Source organism: Amblyomma americanum, chromosome 6, assembly GCF_052857255.1.
Source record: "Amblyomma americanum isolate KBUSLIRL-KWMA chromosome 6, ASM5285725v1, whole genome shotgun sequence".
Taxonomy (NCBI): Eukaryota; Metazoa; Arthropoda; class Arachnida; order Ixodida; family Ixodidae; genus Amblyomma; species Amblyomma americanum.
This window is the reverse complement of record NC_135502.1, coordinates 103,285,363-103,293,315: the sequence shown is the minus strand read 5'-3', so window position 1 is coordinate 103,293,315 and position 7,953 is coordinate 103,285,363.

Genomic DNA, 7,953 nt, shown 5'->3' with positions numbered 1-7,953 from the left:
TGTGACATATCTTCCACCACCTTATGTTCAGTGGAACCAAAATTCTTTTCCCAAAGAACTGAATTTATGGTTGTACCACCCCAGAAGCGGTTATCTCATCGAAAAAATCTCTGAACCGCTACGCATAACTCCCTGGACGCCCCAGCTAAGTTGTTCTACCATTTCAATTCAATGGGGCATGACATCACGTTTGGTTGTGTGTTGGAATCATTACATGAGCCACCAAAGTCCACTGCCTAACATTAATACCCTTTATAGCATATTTGTGTCGAGGTTGCTTGCATTTTACCTGTTGTTCTCTTTACAAGTTATCCACTGTCACTAATCTGCTGCGCAGTGCTTAATTTAGTTTTAAATCCTTTTTTACCAGCACCCCAGTTCCTCTCCTTGAACAGAGAACTGGTACAATAAAAGTCGTATGCGGTTTTTATGCGCAAAATTGTTAGTATTATTAGTTGTAGTAGTAGTGGTCTATTTAACAAAAAAGCAAAAGTGAATGAAAAGGATGTTGCTATCTAATATCTTAGGTACCCTAGCTGCAGCCAGCGGAGGCAAAATTGGAAAATGAGAGAATGGCGAGAAGCATAGAGGGGAGCAATAGCAAGAGAGGACAGGGGAAAGCTTTGCACACTATTTAGGAAATATAGTTGTAAGCTCCTATTCATAAATTCGGGTCGGGTGCCAAATGCATTCCACGATCCTCGCGTAATCCTGTTTTCTTGTCATGAACCGAATTAGCACTCAGTAGTTGAGCCATGTAAGGGGATATTAAACGGCTTTCACTGTACTGGTTTGGTTTATGGGGGCTTAGCGTCCCAAAGCGACTCAAACTATGAAGGACGCCATAGTGAAGGGCTCCAGAAATTTCGACCACCAATGAATATTTAACCTGCACAGACATCGCACAGTGCACGGGCTTCTAGATTTTCGTCTCCATGGAAATTCGATCCCCGCGGCCGGAATCGAACCCCCGTCTTTCGGGTCAGCAGCGAAGCGCCATAACCATTGAGCCACTACGGGGGCCCCCTCACAATACTGTGAATAGTTATTTAGTTATAGGCTTCCGTACTTCATTTTCGCCTAAACAACATAGATTTTTTTCAATTTTTATTCCTTTCAAAGATTCTGGTTATTTTTGGAGATAAGAATGCCAAGTGTTTCGTTTTTTTTTAAATTGTTGTCAAGCTTCAAGCAAACGAGTTCTGAAACTTAAATATGCAGTTCTGATGTATTAATATTTTTAAACCAGCAACTGCGAAAGCACTCTATCGTCGTCAACAGGTAACACTGTAAGCAACAGCAGCTCCGATAATTTGTGTGCTGGAATACAATATATTCTCTACAAGGCATATGACTAGAAGAATCAGTCTGAGACAGGATTTGTTCATTAACTCATCCCATTTCAGGCATAGTTACGGTATGTTAGAAGAAAATAAAGGTTTAAAAAGCGTGCGTTACCAACTCTTGCTCGCAACACTCAGGAGTCCGACAACTTTATACCTCGTTTAAACTTCCTGTGATTTACTGTACACAGCGATTCTGCGTTCGCCTGGTTTACAACTATTCTGGTTTTGTATTAGTCGCTCTTGTGGTGGCTCGTTGCACACAATTCGCTCAAGAAATACGCGAATAAAATAAAGTACTTATACCTGTAATTTATCATTTCTGCTGGCTTTTAAAACTCAGCATGTTAATCATTTCGAACATCCTGTAGGTGCGTTTACACTTACCCGCGCTTCAGCTCCAGCTGCGCAGCAGCACAATGAATCGCCCGATACGTTGAGACCTGAGCCTTCCCTGGCAGTGTATGCAATTTTTATTCTAGCCCAACCTATCGCCTTGTGAGGAATGGATATTACTGCGCCTTTCCAGATGCCACATGAAAAACCAACTGCAAGTGGCATGGCTTCAATGGCTTCAACGCTTTTTGCGATCATTTTTTCCGCGGCCGCTGACATCACTCACGACGGACATGAGGCGCCAACGTAGAACGCTGAGCTCGAATCTTCTAGTCTAGCAGCAACTACACAAGTTACCACTCTCACAAAGTTCTGAATTTTCAGCAACACCAGAACACCAACATTTGACCATCTTGTAACCCAATTACTACTTACATGCAAGAATGCAATATGAGCTGAGACTGTTGAGGAATGCTCCTAAGTTACGTGGTATTACGCACGCTAATTTCCAGAGTTTTGTAGGTAGCACGTAAGGAGCGTAAAGGAACTTACCTAAGGTTCCACGGAGGCGCAAAAATTTTTAGCTTTTCCATTTTTGCAGGCAAATGCATTTGGACGCGGATCATGATTGCGTATTAAGAGGCAGCGAATTCTTCTTCTTCTTCTGACGAGCTATGTTTTGCACAGATCTGCAGAGTTCGAAAACATCAGTAACCAAAAGTTCCGGCGCAAGATGCGGTATAACTAATTGATTGTAAAAATATCTAGCTTAAAAAAGTCATTGTGACCGTACAGTGCGCTTATCGCATCATATAATTTAATTCGGTCACGCTGGGTTTTCGTTATCTTCATACAATGGCACATGCCCACCCAGGGAGATCCACCAAGCATTGGGATGCACAGAGAGTGTTTCAAATTCATTGACAGAAATAGAATGACTGGCTGAGGAAAACAAATGTAAAGTGAGAAGAAACACCTAAATAAGACGGGAAATGCATAACGCACTAAGGATATTAATACTGGACGCTGATATGTAATGTCGGAAACTTGTTTTAGTCGTCTGCTGACTCTGTGTCCTCTCTCGGCCTTGACCTGCACGATTCCGGCTGTGCAAGTCCCTGCCTTCGCACAGCACGTCAGAAGGCATCCCAAACACTGCATCTCGTGCGGCGTATTTTACAGAACTCAAGTGGTCCCACGTCCGCCGTTGCCCACCTTCTCATACGTTCTGTGCCACAGCCAAGATTGATTTACCAAACCCGATTCCGGCACATGACAGGCGCAGAGTAGGATAACTTGAAATTGATCAGTCAAGCAGCAATTTTTCTTATGACGGGCCTCCCACAAATTACTCCAAGTCACGTCCTCCAGGCGTGACTTGGGCGTGCTTGACAAACAGAATCATTAACTTCGCCAAGCACGGTGCACAAAATTCCCCAATATCCCTGAAGCCGCAGCTCTCGCAAAATATATGAAAGATGGCTTTGTGTTGCCTATCATTTCCTGCCCGTCACGCACATCGTGCTTCACCAGCACGTTACAGACAATCGGCCTATGACTCGCATACACTCACGGTACGTTGGCCACCTGAGTAAGTATAGTGTGGGGACGGATGGCATCTCGTCAACGGCGACACATGGCGCATGCCGACGCTAGTGTGAGTGAAGATCACGTGACCATGGCTATCTTTTTCCCTGCCTTATCACCACAAATTCCAACATACTCATACGCTCGTTCCTCTGCCTGGCCATCGACACAGGCAGAGCTGTGCGCCATTCAGAGTGCATAAAGCATCATCTGTCCACTGTTACTATCTAGAAGCCTCCTTGATATCCTCACAGACTCCTGAGGCGCCGTCCGCAGTCTTCGGCGTGTGCTGAACACCGGCTTAATGGCACATGTAATTCAGGGCATAATTGAAAAGTTCTCCCTCCCGCCCGTTCCTGGCTTGTTCTTCGTCGTCGTAAACGGCAGAACTGCAGCAAAGAATAGCATGGTTAAAAATGACTGTAGGGGGCTAATGTCGCAAGGTCGACACAGGCGGGTGCGTAATGTGGAAAGTGTAGAGAAGGTCACGGAGAGGACAGGCGAGAGGAGTCGCCTTCAGTGTTCACTGGCTGTTTCCTATTGCCTTGTTAAAAGCACTAATAATTATGTTCCATACTTGCAACACGCCACACAACCCCGCCCGCAAAAAAATTACTCCGGTGCATACTGTAGCGCTTGTGTTGTAGCCGGCAGATATCCCAACAACCCTTCGTTTAGCGGGAGTACACATTGAAGGTTTTATGTGTTGATCTAGCGAGTTTGATTACTTGCGAATGCGGACCCTCTTATTATAGCACAGGGGCGTGGCTCATTTTGTTCGAATTTGTGTAAGATATAAAAAAAACTACTAGTCGCAACCTCTGTCACCCGTGAATGGACAATCTAGTTGCCAACCAGCACATACATTAGCGTTTGTGGTGTCCTTGCCGTTTACCATGTGTAGGGGCACGCGCAACTCTGAATGTGCGCGCCACGAGTCTCATGACCAGCTGACAGGAAACTTCAGCGTCGCTTACAGTCCCCACCGTTCCTCGCCCACTTCGATGGAAGTGCCGACATTTAAAATCATACCGACGCAAGCAGCGCAGACCTAGGCACCGTGTTCGTTCAGGAAGCCGACGAACTGAAGAAAGTAATCGCATACGCTAGCCGTTCCCTGTCCAAGGCCGAGGCTAACTATTCGACAACCGAGAAGGAGTGCTTTGCTATCATCTGGGCTACGTCTAAGTTCCGTCTCTTGCTGTGCGGAATATCGTTCAAGGTGGCCAGCGATCACCACGCACACTGCTGGCTTTGCAGTTTGAAGGACCCCTCCAGCCGCCTCGGTCGGTGCAGCCTGCGTCTCCAGGAGTTCGGCGTCACCATCGTTTACAAGTCCAGACGCAAGCACTCTGATGCCGACTGCCTGTCACAAGCCCCTGTCGATGCACCGCCGCCGGACGACGATGAGGACGCCTTCCTGGGACCCATGAGCTCCAGCTCTTTTGCTCAGCAGTAACTCTCGGACCCAGACTTAAACGCCTCATCGAGTACTTGGAGGGCAAGATTTCCCCCCGAATCATTAAAGCGAGGATTGCCTTTGTTCTTTGTATAGAATGATGTCCTCGTGAAGAAGTTCGCCGCAAACAAAACAGACTACCCTCTTGTTGTGCCTGCCTGTCGTCGCAAAGAAGTTCTACAGCGTTCACACGATGAGCGAACAGCTGGACATTTCGAGTTTTCTCGCACCCCCCGCCAGATTGAAACAAGCATTACTGGTCCCGACTGTCCGCTGATGTCGCACGTTATGTGAGAACCCGCCGGAGGTTGTAAACGGCGAAAAGCACCTCCCACCCGACAAGCAGGTTTTCTCAAGCCTATTGAACCTCCCTCAAGACCCCTCCAGCAGATCGGCATGGAGCAGCTGAGTCCTTTCCCCAAGTCTTCGTCTGCTAGTAAATGGATCATCATAGGGACCGACTACCTAGACCACAACGCGGAGGGAAACGCCCTACTGAATAGAACAGCAGCAGAAGTCTCCCAGTTTTTCGTCGCGTGCATTCTTGTTAGACATGCCGCCCCCAATGAGCTCATCACGGACACAGTAATAATGTTGATGGCGGAACTGACGCAAGACATCCTGTGCTACAGCCAAAGAAGCCACCGGAGGACAACTGCACACCATCCGCAGACCAATGGGCTCACGGAGCGCCAGAACAAAACCATTGCTCACATGATCGTCATGTATGTCGTTGCCGATCACAATACCTGGGACGTTATCCTGCCTTACATCGTTTTCGCCTACAAAACCGCAGTGCAGGAGACCGCCCAGGTGACGCCATTTAGGCTCGTCCATGGCAGGGAGGTGATGACCGTGCTATACACCATGCTGCCCAGTGTAACCGAAGAGGATAACGCCGACGTCGCCGCTTAGCTTCAATACGCAGAAGCCCGAAGGCTTGCCCGATTACGGATCAAAGATCAGTAGCGGAACGACGCCAGACACTACAAACCACGAAGACGAAGCGCGGACTAAAGTCAGGAGAGAGGGATTGGGTTCGGACACCCATTCGCCACCAGTGATGGAGTGAAAAACTTTTGCGCCACTATTTAGGCCGGTAGAAAGTTCTTCGTAGATTAGGTGAACTAGACTATAAAGCAATCCCTGAGGAAATCACTGCTTGCAGCGGCGCCGCATGGAACCCGGAAGTTGTCCATGACGTGCATTAAAGCCCCTTTATGTGCGCTAAAGGACGCTGCGTTTCTCTTTTTTGTTTTTTACGGTCAATTTTATTTGTTTCTTGTCACATAAGTTTTTTTTAATGCGTCCGGTAGATCCTTCTTTAAAGGGGATTAATGCCACAAATCTCTGTAATATTTTTTCGTTCTTCAAAGCTGCCGGCATGCGGTTTTACCGCTTTGTTTGCAAGACGCGACCATATTTATCTATATTGATCGCATCCAAGGGGGAGCTGATTACGCGTTGATCCAGAATGCTGTGGTGAATTTGCACGCCGTACCTCGAAAGTTCGCTGTCAATTTTAAATTGACCACGGCCGAGAGCGGCGGGCATTCTGTTCGACGACCTCCAAGCAGATTTGTTGCTCCTCCGCCACCGAGTGAATCAGTCCATTGTGGGCGCAAGTCATCCCAAATAAAGAGTTTTCTTTATACGCCAGTTTTCACAGCCTTTCTGCTCTCCGCATTGGAATCACCACTAGATGACACTATGAAGACGATTTTAATTTTAGTGTATCAATTCGGGCTGTGCCGCTTCTGCTTAAAAATCCCCGTTTGATGACACATACTGAATCAGCTAGGCGTCACCATCGCTGCAAACAATGCATCATTAAGAGCACTTCCCACCCACATTTACACTTCAATACATCCCAAAAGATTACCTGAGGAACATTCACCCCCAACGCGACCAATGTCGCAGGAAGGCGCGCACGCCAGCGCTACACAAATGGTACAGGATGAGCCCGATAATGTTTGGGTGGATGCCGCCTGCGATGAGCATGGAGCCAGTGTTGTAGGCCAGAAGCCCCCCATAACACCTCTGACATTCGAGTTTCCTTCAGACATCGTCTCTGCGGAAACCAAGGAGACCGCTATAGCCATTGATCTGCCATACATAGATGCCCGTTACATCATCAGTGACTCAAAAACAGCCATTAAAAACTTTAAAATGTGCAGGATTCACCCCCCTGCTCAATGCCTGCTTCCCATGCCCACGTTGTCGAACACGCTGATCTCAATCTGGTGTTTGGGCACTCGGCGATTCCCGGCAACGAGGCTGCCCACTCCTTAGCCTGAGGGTGGAAACAGAGCACAGGTGGACCTCGTGAGAGGAGGAGGCGGAAAAAAATTTAATTTCCGACCGAAATAGTATGCCCCGAACCCCTCGGCACTAGAGCGGGGAGGTAGGAGGCACCACTTTAGATGCTGGCCAGGAGGTCTTGTGGTCCGGCGGCCTCTTAACATCGAAGCATGGTCTCTCAGGATTCTTTAGAATTGATATTAGGTACCCTCCCAGGAAAATTTGGGTGTTTCAAGAATATATGATTGAGGGACCCTCTCAGCCCGCAGTGTGTACACCCGTATGATCTTACCTCCGAGAACATATGGTAATCAATGGTTCGACGAAAGTTCGTCTGGTCAGGCATTGTATTAAAGAAAAAGGAATGCGGTCACTGACCATGTCATGAAATTCAAAGACGTTTCGGAACCTCGCACGGGCTCCTTGATCACTGAGCGGTACAAGAAATTGTCGCGACTTATATACGTAACACGTGGTGCAAGGAGCGTGCATAGATGGGTGGCGTGGTTCCTTGCACCCGGTTCATGGTAGCTGGTGTCGATTGTATGATTAGAGATTCAATCAGCCGCGGAGATGACACGTTCCTTTCCTTCGCGATGACATTGGCGTAGTCCCAGTCAATCGTATGAGTATGCTCTTGCACATGCTCGGCAATGGCGTTCGTCGTGTGATTATTATTTCTGACGTCAAGTTTGTGGTCGCTAAGCCTTCTGGAGAACTTTCCTGTTTCGCCAACGTAAATCTGGGGGCAATTAGCACATGGGATCTGGTAGATGACACCTGGAAATGCTTCAATCGGCAGTTTATCTTTCACGTTCACGAGCTGGTTACGGAGCTTGCTGGTCGGGATGTGGGCAATGCGCATGTCATATTTTGCAAACACGCGGGATAGTGGTTCGCTGATTCCCTGCACGTAAGGAATGGCAG